The sequence below is a fragment of the Patagioenas fasciata genome, chromosome 6, assembly GCF_037038585.1.
Source record: "Patagioenas fasciata isolate bPatFas1 chromosome 6, bPatFas1.hap1, whole genome shotgun sequence".
In the NCBI taxonomy this organism is placed as follows: Eukaryota; Metazoa; Chordata; class Aves; order Columbiformes; family Columbidae; genus Patagioenas; species Patagioenas fasciata.
In genome coordinates this window covers 41,444,737-41,456,491 of record NC_092525.1, presented here as the reverse complement: position 1 = coordinate 41,456,491, position 11,755 = coordinate 41,444,737, and positions in this window count along the sequence as shown.

Here is an 11,755-nt window from a genome sequence, read left to right as displayed (position 1 = left end):
TGTGGAAGTACAGTGTAAAAACCATCTTTATGGAGAGATCTTTGTGGTTTAGGCTTAGTCTAAGTGTCTCAAGTAGCCGGGGCTTTTGTTTGGGCCTAATCCATAAGGTCTGATGGCTTTCCTCCTCACTCAAGATGAATGTGGTAGAAAATATAAATCAAAGAAACGTCCTTTGGCCTAGCCTTGCCTTGCCTTGCCTTATTTCCTTCTCATCCTGTTCTCTGTCCCAGCCTCTCTCACTAACCCCTCGTCTGGCTGCATGTCTCTTCTTTCCTCTCTCCTTTTCTCAAACTCTCCTGCTTCCTGGCTTTCGTCTTTCAATTCCTCCATTTCAGTCCTGCAGCCCGGCACTACTTTTTCCTCTTGCCTCCCTTTGGCCTGCTCCCTTGCCTTTCTCCCTCTGTTCCATATCCTTCTTCCCGACTTGTCTCTTGGAGACTTTTGGCCACTTTGCACCCAAGTCTGGGGATGTTTTGGAAACTTTTCAGAGGCCTCGCTGGTGACAGGGGGGACAGCAGGCAGTGACGGGCCCGGGGCTGACAGGCTCCCCCTCCCCTAGCGGGCGCTCGGCTGCCACACCCAGCTGACATAGAACCTTTGTCACAATGCCCGCTACCGTGGTGAGGATGCGGGCACTCTGCAGGTGACAGGGACCCAGCAGGACTTGGTGTCAGTTCAGCAGTTGCTCAGTTCCCCAAAGAAGCTGAATTCTGCAAATTGCTGCTTTTGCTCTTGAAATGATGCCATCAGGTGGGTGTTTTGGTGTAATACACTGAAAACCAGAGCAGAAATGCTGAAATATTCCCATGATATGCATGGTCTCTGCACCAAACCACCACGACTCAGCCTAAATACATCTGCCGCTTGTTCTCTTGTACTGCCAGCAGATTGTGAAAGTACAGTATAAAAACCATCTTTATGGAGAGATCTTTGTGGTTTAGGCTTAGTCTAAGTGTCTCAAGTAGCCGGGGCTTTTGTTTGGGCCTAATCCATAAGGTCTGATGGCTTTCCTCCTCACTCAAGATGAATGTGGTAGAAAATATAAATCAAAGAAACGTCCTTTGGCCTAGCCTTGCCTTGCCTTGCCTTATTTCCTTCTCATCCTGTTCTCTGTCCCAGCCTCTCTCACTAACCCCTCGTCTGGCTGCATGTCTCTTCTTTCCTCTCTCCTTTTCTCAAACTCTCCTGCTTCCTGGCTTTCGTCTTTCAATTCCTCCATTTCAGTCCTGCAGCCCGGCACTACTTTTTCCTCTTGCCTCCCTTTGGCCTGCTCCCTTGCCTTTCTCCCTCTGTTCCATATCCTTCTTCCCGACTTGTCTCTTGGAGACTTTTGGCCACTTTGCACCCAAGTCTGGGGATGTTTTGGAAACTTTTCAGAGGCCTCGCTGGTGACAGGGGGGACAGCAGGCAGTGACGGGCCCGGGGCTGACAGGCTACCCCTCCCCTAGCGGGCGCTCGGCTGCCACACCCAGCTGACATAGAACCTTTGTCACAATGCCCGCTACCGTGGTGAGGATGCGGGCACTCTGCAGGTGACAGGGACCCAGCAGGACTTGGTGTCAGTTCAGCAGTTGCTCAGTTCCCCAAAGAAGCTGAATTCTGCAAATTGCTGCTTTTGCTCTTGAAATGATGCCATCAGGTGGGTGTTTTGGTGTAATACACTGAAAACCAGAGCAGAAATGCTGAAATATTCCCATGATATGCATGGTCTCTGCACCAAACCACCACGACTCAGCCTAAATACATCTGCCGCTTGTTCTCTTGTACTGCCAGCAGATTGTGAAAGTACAGTATAAAAACCATCTTTATGGAGAGATCTTTGTGGTTTAGGCTTAGTCTAAGTGTCTCAAGTAGCCGGGGCTTTTGTTTGGGCCTAATCCATAAGGTCTGATGGCTTTCCTCCTCACTCAAGATGAATGTGGTAGAAAATATAAATCAAAGAAACGTCCTTTGGCCTAGCCTTGCCTTGCCTTGCCTTATTTCCTTCTCATCCTGTTCTCTGTCCCAGCCTCTCTCACTAACCCCTCGTCTGGCTGCATGTCTCTTCTTTCCTCTCTCCTTTTCTCAAACTCTCCTGCTTCCTGGCTTTCGTCTTTCAATTCCTCCATTTCAGTCCTGCAGCCCGGCACTACTTTTTCCTCTTGCCTCCCTTTGGCCTGCTCCCTTGCCTTTCTCCCTCTGTTCCATATCCTTCTTCCCGACTTGTCTCTTGGAGACTTTTGGCCACTTTGCACCCAAGTCTGGGGATGTTTTGGAAACTTCTCAGAGGCCTCGCTGGTGACAGGGGGGACAGCAGGCAGTGACGGGCCCGGGGCTGACAGGCTCCCCCTCCCCTAGCGGGTGCTCGGCTGCCACACCCAGCTGACATAGAACCTTTGTCACAATGCCCGCTACCGTGGTGAGGATGCGGGCACTCTGCAGGTGACAGGGACCCAGCAGGACTTGGTGTCAGTTCAGCAGTTGCTCAGTTCCCCAAAGAAGCTGAATTCTGCAAATTGCTGCTTTTGCTCTTGAAATGATGCCATCAGGTGGGTGTTTTGGTGTAATACACTGAAAACCAGAGCAGAAATGCTGAAATATTCCCATGATATGCATGGTCTCTGCACCAAACCACCACGACTCAGCCTAAATACATCTGCCGCTTGTTCTCTTGTACTGCCAGCAGATTGTGGAAGTACAGTATAAAAACCATCTTTATGGAGAGATCTTTGTGGTTTAGGCTTAGTCTAAGTGTCTCAAGTAGCCGGGGCTTTTGTTTGGGCCTAATCCATAAGGTCTGATGGCTTTCCTCCTCATCTCAAGATGAATGTGGTAGAAAATATAAATCAAAGAAACGTCCTTTGGCCTAGCCTTGCCTTGCCTTGCCTTATTTCCTTCTCATCCTGTTCTCTGTCCCAGCCTCTCTCACTAACCCCTCGTCTGGCTGCATGTCTCTTCTTTCCTCTCTCCTTTTCTCAAACTCTCCTGCTTCCTGGCTTTCGTCTTTCAATTCCTCCATTTCAGTCCTGCAGCCCGGCACTACTTTTTCCTCTTGCCTCCCTTTGGCCTGCTCCCTTGGCTTTCTCCCTCTGTTCCATATCCTTCTTCCCGACTTGTCTCTTGGAGACTTTTGGCCACTTTGCACCCAAGTCTGGGGATGTTTTGGAAACTTTTCAGGGGCCTCGCTGCTGACAGGGGGGACAGCAGGCAGTGACGGGCCCGGGGCTGACAGTCTCCCCCTCTCCTAGCGGGCGCTCGGCTGCCACACCCAGCTGACATAGAACCTTTGTCACAATGCCCGCTACCGTGGTGAGGATGCGGGCACTCTGCAGGTGACAGGGACCCAGCAGGACTTGGTGTCAGCTCAGCAATTGCTCAGTTCCCCAAAGAAGCTGAATTCTGCAAATTGCTGCTTTTGCTCTTGAAATGATGGCATCAGGTGGGTGTTTTGGCGTAATACACTGAAAACCAGAGCAGAAATGCTGAAATATTCCCATGATATGCATGGTCTCTGCACCAAACCACCACGACTCAGCCTAAATACATCTGCCGCTTGTTCTCTTGTACTGCCAGCAGATTGTGGAAGTACAGTGTAAAAACCATCTTTATGGAGAGATCTTTGTGGTTTAGGCTTAGTCTAAGTGTCTCAAGTAGCCGGGGCTTTTGTTTGGGCCTAATCCATAAGGTCTGATGGCTTTCCTCCTCACTCAAGATGAATGTGGTAGAAAATATAAATCAAAGAAACGTCCTTTGGCCTAGCCTTGCCTTGCCTTGCCTTATTTCCTTCTCATCCTGTTCTCTGTCCCAGCCTCTCTCACTAACCCCTCGTCTGGCTGCATGTCTCTTCTTTCCTCTCTCCTTTTCTCAAACTCTCCTGCTTCCTGGCTTTCGTCTTTCAATTCCTCCATTTCAGTCCTGCAGCCCGGCACTACTTTTTCCTCTTGCCTCCCTTTGGCCTGCTCCCTTGCCTTTCTCCCTCTGTTCCATATCCTTCTTCCCGACTTGTCTCTTGGAGACTTTTGGCCACTTTGCACCCAAGTCTGGGCATGTTTTGGAAACTTTTCAGAGGCCTCGCTGGTGACAGGGGGGACAGCAGGCAGTGACGGGCCCGGGGCTGACAGGCTCCCCCTCCCCTAGCGGGCGCTCGGCTGCCACACCCAGCTGACATAGAACCTTTGTCACAATGCCCGCTACCGTGGTGAGGATGCGGGCACTCTGCAGGTGACAGGGACCCAGCAGGACTTGGTGTCAGCTCAGCAATTGCTCAGTTCCCCAAAGAAGCTGAATTCTGCAAATTGCTGCTTTTGCTCTTGAAATGATGGCATCAGGTGGGTGTTTTGGCGTAATACACTGAAAACCAGAGCAGAAATGCTGAAATATTCCCATGATATGCATGGTCTCTGCACCAAACCACCACGACTCAGCCTAAATACATCTGCCGCTTGTTCTCTTGTACTGCCAGCAGATTGTGGAAGTACAGTGTAAAAACCATCTTTATGGAGAGATCTTTGTGGTTTAGGCTTAGTCTAAGTGTCTCAAGTAGCCGGGGCTTTTGTTTGGGCCTAATCCATAAGGTCTGATGGCTTTCCTCCTCACTCAAGATGAATGTGGTAGAAAATATAAATCAAAGAAACGTCCTTTGGCCTAGCCTTGCCTTGCCTTGCCTTATTTCCTTCTCATCCTGTTCTCTGTCCCAGCCTCTCTCACTAACCCCTCGTCTGGCTGCATGTCTCTTCTTTCCTCTCTCCTTTTCTCAAACTCTCCTGCTTCCTGGCTTTCGTCTTTCAATTCCTCCATTTCAGTCCTGCAGCCCGGCACTACTTTTTCCTCTTGCCTCCCTTTGGCCTGCTCCCTTGCCTTTCTCCCTCTGTTCCATATCCTTCTTCCCGACTTGTCTCTTGGAGACTTTTGGCCACTTTGCACCCAAGTCTGGGGATGTTTTGGAAACTTCTCAGAGGCCTCGCTGGTGACAGGGGGGACAGCAGGCAGTGACGGGCCCGGGGCTGACAGGCTCCCCCTCCCCTAGCGGGCGCTCGGCTGCCACACCCAGCTGACATAGAACCTTTGTCACAATGCCCGCTACCGTGGTGAGGATGCGGGCACTCTGCAGGTGACAGGGACCCAGCAGGACTTGGTGTCAGTTCAGCAGTTGCTCAGTTCCCCAAAGAAGCTGAATTCTGCAAATTGCTGCTTTTGCTCTTGAAATGATGCCATCAGGTGGGTGTTTTGGTGTAATACACTGAAAACCAGAGCAGAAATGCTGAAATATTCCCATGATATGCATGGTCTCTGCACCAAACCACCACGACTCAGCCTAAATACATCTGCCGCTTGTTTTCTTGTACTGCCAGCAGATTGTGGAAGTACAGTATAAAAACCATCTTTATGGAGAGATCTTTGTGGTTTAGGCTTAGTCTAAGTGTCTCAAGTAGCCGGGGCTTTTGTTTGGGCCTAATCCATAAGGTCTGATGGCTTTCCTCCTCATCTCAAGATGAATGTGGTAGAAAATATAAATCAAAGAAACGTCCTTTGGCCTAGCCTTGCCTTGCCTTGCCTTATTTCCTTCTCATCCTGTTCTCTGTCCCAGCCTCTCTCACTAACCCCTCGTCTGGCTGCATGTCTCTTCTTTCCTCTCTCCTTTTCTCAAACTCTCCTGCTTCCTGGCTTTCGTCTTTCAATTCCTCCATTTCAGTCCTGCAGCCCGGCACTACTTTTTCCTCTTGCCTCCCTTTGGCCTGCTCCCTTGCCTTTCTCCCTCTGTTCCATATCCTTCTTCCCGACTTGTCTCTTGGAGACTTTTGGCCACTTTGCACCCAAGTCTGGGGATGTTTTGGAAACTTTTCAGAGGCCTCGCTGCTGACAGGGGGGACAGCAGGCAGTGACAGGCCCGGGGCTGACAGGCTCCCCCTCCCCTAGCGGGCGCTCGGCTGCCACACCCAGCTGACATAGAACCTTTGTCACAATGCCCGCTACCGTGGTGAGGATGCGGGCACTCTGCAGGTGACAGGGACCCAGCAGGACTTGGTGTCAGCTCAGCAATTGCTCAGTTCCCCAAAGAAGCTGAATTCTGCAAATTGCTGCTTTTGCTCTTGAAATGATGCCATCAGGTGGGTGTTTTGGCGTAATACACTGAAAACCAGAGCAGAAATGCTGAAATATTCCCATGATATGCATGGTCTCTGCACCAAACCACCACGACTCAGCCTAAATACATCTGCCGCTTGTTCTCTTGTACTGCCAGCAGATTGTGGAAGTACAGTGTAAAAACCATCTTTATGGAGAGATCTTTGTGGTTTAGGCTTAGTCTAAGTGTCTCAAGTAGCCGGGGCTTTTGTTTGGGCCTAATCCATAAGGTCTGATGGCTTTCCTCCTCACTCAAGATGAATGTGGTAGAAAATATAAATCAAAGAAACGTCCTTTGGCCTACCCTTGCCTTGCCTTGCCTTATTTCCTTCTCATCCTGTTCTCTGTCCCAGCCTCTCTCACTAACCCCTCGTCTGGCTGCATGTCTCTTCTTTCCTCTCTCCTTTTCTCAAACTCTCCTGCTTCCTGGCTTTCGTCTTTCAATTCCTCCATTTCAGTCCTGCAGCCCGGCACTACTTTTCCCTCTTGCCTCCCTTTGGCCTGCTCCCTTGCCTTTCTCCCTCTGTTCCATATCCTTCTTCCCGACTTGTCTCTTGGAGACTTTTGGCCACTTTGCACCCAAGTCTGGGGATGTTTTGGAAACTTCTCAGAGGCCTCGCTGGTGACAGGGGGGACAGCAGGCAGTGACGGGCCCGGGGCTGACAGGCTCCCCCTCTCCTAGCGGGCGCTCGGCTGCCACACCCAGCTGACATAGAACCTTTGTCACAATGCCCGCTACCGTGGTGAGGATGCGGGCACTCTGCAGGTGACAGGGACCCAGCAGGACTTGGTGTCAGCTCAGCAATTGCTCAGTTCCCCAAAGAAGCTGAATTCTGCAAATTGCTGCTTTTGCTCTTGAAATGATGGCATCAGGTGGGTGTTTTGGCGTAATACACTGAAAACCAGAGCAGAAATGCTGAAATATTCCCATGATATGCATGGTCTCTGCACCAAACCACCACGACTCAGCCTAAATACATCTGCCGCTTGTTCTCTTGTACTGCCAGCAGATTGTGGAAGTACAGTGTAAAAACCATCTTTATGGAGAGATCTTTGTGGTTTAGGCTTAGTCTAAGTGTCTCAAGTAGCCGGGGCTTTTGTTTGGGCCTAATCCATAAGGTCTGATGGCTTTCCTCCTCACTCAAGATGAATGTGGTAGAAAATATAAATCAAAGAAACGTCCTTTGGCCTAGCCTTGCCTTGCCTTGCCTTATTTCCTTCTCATCCTGTTCTCTGTCCCAGCCTCTCTCACTAACCCCTCGTCTGGCTGCATGTCTCTTCTTTCCTCTCTCCTTTTCTCAAACTCTCCTGCTTCCTGGCTTTCGTCTTTCAATTCCTCCATTTCAGTCCTGCAGCCCGGCACTACTTTTTCCTCTTGCCTCCCTTTGGCCTGCTCCCTTGCCTTTCTCCCTCTGTTCCATATCCTTCTTCCCGACTTGTCTCTTGGAGACTTTTGGCCACTTTGCACCCAAGTCTGGGGATGTTTTGGAAACTTCTCAGAGGCCTCGCTGGTGACAGGGGGGACAGCAGGCAGTGACGGGCCCGGGGCTGACAGGCTCCCCCTCCCCTAGCGGGCGCTCGGCTGCCACACCCAGCTGACATAGAACCTTTGTCACAATGCCCGCTACCGTGGTGAGGATGCGGGCACTCTGCAGGTGACAGGGACCCAGCAGGACTTGGTGTCAGTTCAGCAGTTGCTCAGTTCCCCAAAGAAGCTGAATTCTGCAAATTGCTGCTTTTGCTCTTGAAATGATGCCATCAGGTGGGTGTTTTGGTGTAATACACTGAAAACCAGAGCAGAAATGCTGAAATATTCCCATGATATGCATGGTCTCTGCACCAAACCACCACGACTCAGCCTAAATACATCTGCCGCTTGTTCTCTTGTACTGCCAGCAGATTGTGGAAGTACAGTATAAAAACCATCTTTATGGAGAGATCTTTGTGGTTTAGGCTTAGTCTAAGTGTCTCAAGTAGCCGGGGCTTTTGTTTGGGCCTAATCCATAAGGTCTGATGGCTTTCCTCCTCATCTCAAGATGAATGTGGTAGAAAATATAAATCAAAGAAACGTCCTTTGGCCTAGCCTTGCCTTGCCTTGCCTTATTTCCTTCTCATCCTGTTCTCTGTCCCAGCCTCTCTCACTAACCCCTCGTCTGGCTGCATGTCTCTTCTTTCCTCTCTCCTTTTCTCAAACTCTCCTGCTTCCTGGCTTTCGTCTTTCAAGTCCTCCATTTCAGTCCTGCAGCCCGGCACTACTTTTTCCTCTTGCCTCCCTTTGGCCTGCTCCCTTGCCTTTCTCCCTCTGTTCCATATCCTTCTTCCCGACTTGTCTCTTGGAGACTTTTGGCCACTTTGCACCCAAGTATGGGGATGTTTTGGAAACTTTTCAGAGGCCTCGCTGCTGACAGGGGGGACAGCAGGCAGTGACAGGCCCGGGGCTGACAGGCTCCCCCTCCCCTAGCGGGCGCTCGGCTGCCACACCCAGCTGACATAGAACCTTTGTCACAATGCCCGCTACCGTGGTGAGGATGCGGGCACTCTGCAGGTGACAGGGACCCAGCAGGACTTGGTGTCAGCTCAGCAATTGCTCAGTTCCCCAAAGAAGCTGAATTCTGCAAATTGCTGCTTTTGCTCTTGAAATGATGCCATCAGGTGGGTGTTTTGGCGTAATACACTGAAAACCAGAGCAGAAATGCTGAAATATTCCCATGATATGCATGGTCTCTGCACCAAACCACCACGACTCAGCCTAAATACATCTGCCGCTTGTTCTCTTGTACTGCCAGCAGATTGTGGAAGTACAGTGTAAAAACCATCTTTATGGAGAGATCTTTGTGGTTTAGGCTTAGTCTAAGTGTCTCAAGTAGCCGGGGCTTTTGTTTGGGCCTAATCCATAAGGTCTGATGGCTTTCCTCCTCACTCAAGATGAATGTGGTAGAAAATATAAATCAAAGAAACGTCCTTTGGCCTAGCCTTGCCTTGCCTTGCCTTATTTCCTTCTCATCCTGTTCTCTGTCCCAGCCTCTCTCACTAACCCCTCGTCTGGCTGCATGTCTCTTCTTTCCTCTCTCCTTTTCTCAAACTCTCCTGCTTCCTGGCTTTCGTCTTTCAATTCCTCCATTTCAGTCCTGCAGCCCGGCACTACTTTTCCCTCTTGCCTCCCTTTGGCCTGCTCCCTTGCCTTTCTCCCTCTGTTCCATATCCTTCTTCCCGACTTGTCTCTTGGAGACTTTTGGCCACTTTGCACCCAAGTCTGGGGATGTTTTGGAAACTTCTCAGAGGCCTCGCTGGTGACAGGGGGGACAGCAGGCAGTGACGGGCCCGGGGCTGACAGGCTCCCCCTCCCCTAGCGGGCGCTCGGCTGCCACACCCAGCTGACATAGAACCTTTGTCACAATGCCCGCTACCGTGGTGAGGATGCGGGCACTCTGCAGGTGACAGGGACCCAGCAGGACTTGGTGTCAGCTCAGCAATTGCTCAGTTCCCCAAAGAAGCTGAATTCTGCAAATTGCTGCTTTTGCTCTTGAAATGATGGCATCAGGTGGGTGTTTTGGCGTAATACACTGAAAACCAGAGCAGAAATGCTGAAATATTCCCATGATATGCATGGTCTCTGCACCAAACCACCACGACTCAGCCTAAATACATCTGCCGCTTGTTCTCTTGTACTGCCAGCAGATTGTGGAAGTACAGTGTAAAAACCATCTTTATGGAGAGATCTTTGTGGTTTAGGCTTAGTCTAAGTGTCTCAAGTAGCCGGGGCTTTTGTTTGGGCCTAATCCATAAGGTCTGATGGCTTTCCTCCTCACTCAAGATGAATGTGGTAGAAAATATAAATCAAAGAAACGTCCTTTGGCCTACCCTTGCCTTGCCTTGCCTTATTTCCTTCTCATCCTGTTCTCTGTCCCAGCCTCTCTCACTAACCCCTCGTCTGGCTGCATGTCTCTTCTTTCCTCTCTCCTTTTCTCAAACTCTCCTGCTTCCTGGCTTTCGTCTTTCAATTCCTCCATTTCAGTCCTGCAGCCCGGCACTACTTTTTCCTCTTGCCTCCCTTTGGCCTGCTCCCTTGCCTTTCTCCCTCTGTTCCATATCCTTCTTCCCGACTTGTCTCTTGGAGACTTTTGGCCACTTTGCACCCAAGTCTGGGGATGTTTTGGAAACTTCTCAGAGGCCTCGCTGGTGACAGGGGGGACAGCAGGCAGTGACGGGCCCGGGGCTGACAGGCTCCCCCTCCCCTAGCGGGCGCTCGGCTGCCACACCCAGCTGACATAGAACCTTTGTCACAATGCCCGCTACCGTGGTGAGGATGCGGGCACTCTGCAGGTGACAGGGACCCAGCAGGACTTGGTGTCAGCTCAGCAATTGCTCAGTTCCCCAAAGAAGCTGAATTCTGCAAATTGCTGCTTTTGCTCTTGAAATGATGCCATCAGGTGGGTGTTTTGGCGTAATACACTGAAAACCAGAGCAGAAATGCTGAAATATTCCCATGATATGCATGGTCTCTGCACCAAACCACCACGACTCAGCCTAAATACATCTGCCGCTTGTTCTCCTGTACTGCCAGCAGATTGTGGAAGTACAGTATAAAAACCATCTTTATGGAGAGATCTTTGTGTTTTAGGCTTAGTCTAAGTGTCTCAAGTAGCCGGGGCTTTTGTTTGGGCCTAATCCATAAGGTCTGATGGCTTTCCTCCTCATCTCAAGATGAATGTGGTAGAAAATATAAATCAAAGAAACGTCCTTTGGCCTAGCCTTGCCTTGCCTTGCCTTATTTCCTTCTCATCCTGTTCTCTGTCCCAGCCTCTCTCACTAACCCCTCGTCTGGCTGCATGTCTCTTCTTTCCTCTCTCCTTTTCTCAAACTCTCCTGCTTCCTGGCTTTCGTCTTTCAATTCCTCCATTTCAGTCCTGCAGCCCGGCACTACTTTTTCCTCTTGCCTCCCTTTGGCCTGCTCCCTTGCCTTTCTCCCTCTGTTCCATATCCTTCTTCCCGACTTGTCTCTTGGAGACTTTTGGCCACTTTGCACCCAAGTCTGGGGATGTTTTGGAAACTTCTCAGAGGCCTCGCTGGTGACAGGGGGGACAGCAGGCAGTGACGGGCCCGGGGCTGACAGGCTCCCCCTCCCCTAGCGGGCGCTCGGCTGCCACACCCAGCTGACATAGAACCTTTGTCACAATGCCCGCTACCGTGGTGAGGATGCGGGCACTCTGCAGGTGACAGGGACCCAGCAGGACTTGGTGTCAGCTCAGCAATTGCTCAGTTCCCCAAAGAAGCTGAATTCTGCAAATTGCTGCTTTTGCTCTTGAAATGATGCCATCAGGTGGGTGTTTTGGCGTAATACACTGAAAACCAGAGCAGAAATGCTGAAATATTCCCATGATATGCATGGTCTCTGCACCAAACCACCACGACTCAGCCTAAATACATCTGCCGCTTGTTCTCTTGTACTGCCAGCAGATTGTGGAAGTACAGTGTAAAAACCATCTTTATGGAGAGATCTTTGTGGTTTAGGCTTAGTCTAAGTGTCTCAAGTAGCCGGGGCTTTTGTTTGGGCCTAATCCATAAGGTCTGATGGCTTTCCTCCTCACTCAAGATGAATGTGGTAGAAAATATAAATCAAGGAAACGTCCTTTGGCCTAGCCTTGCCTTGCCT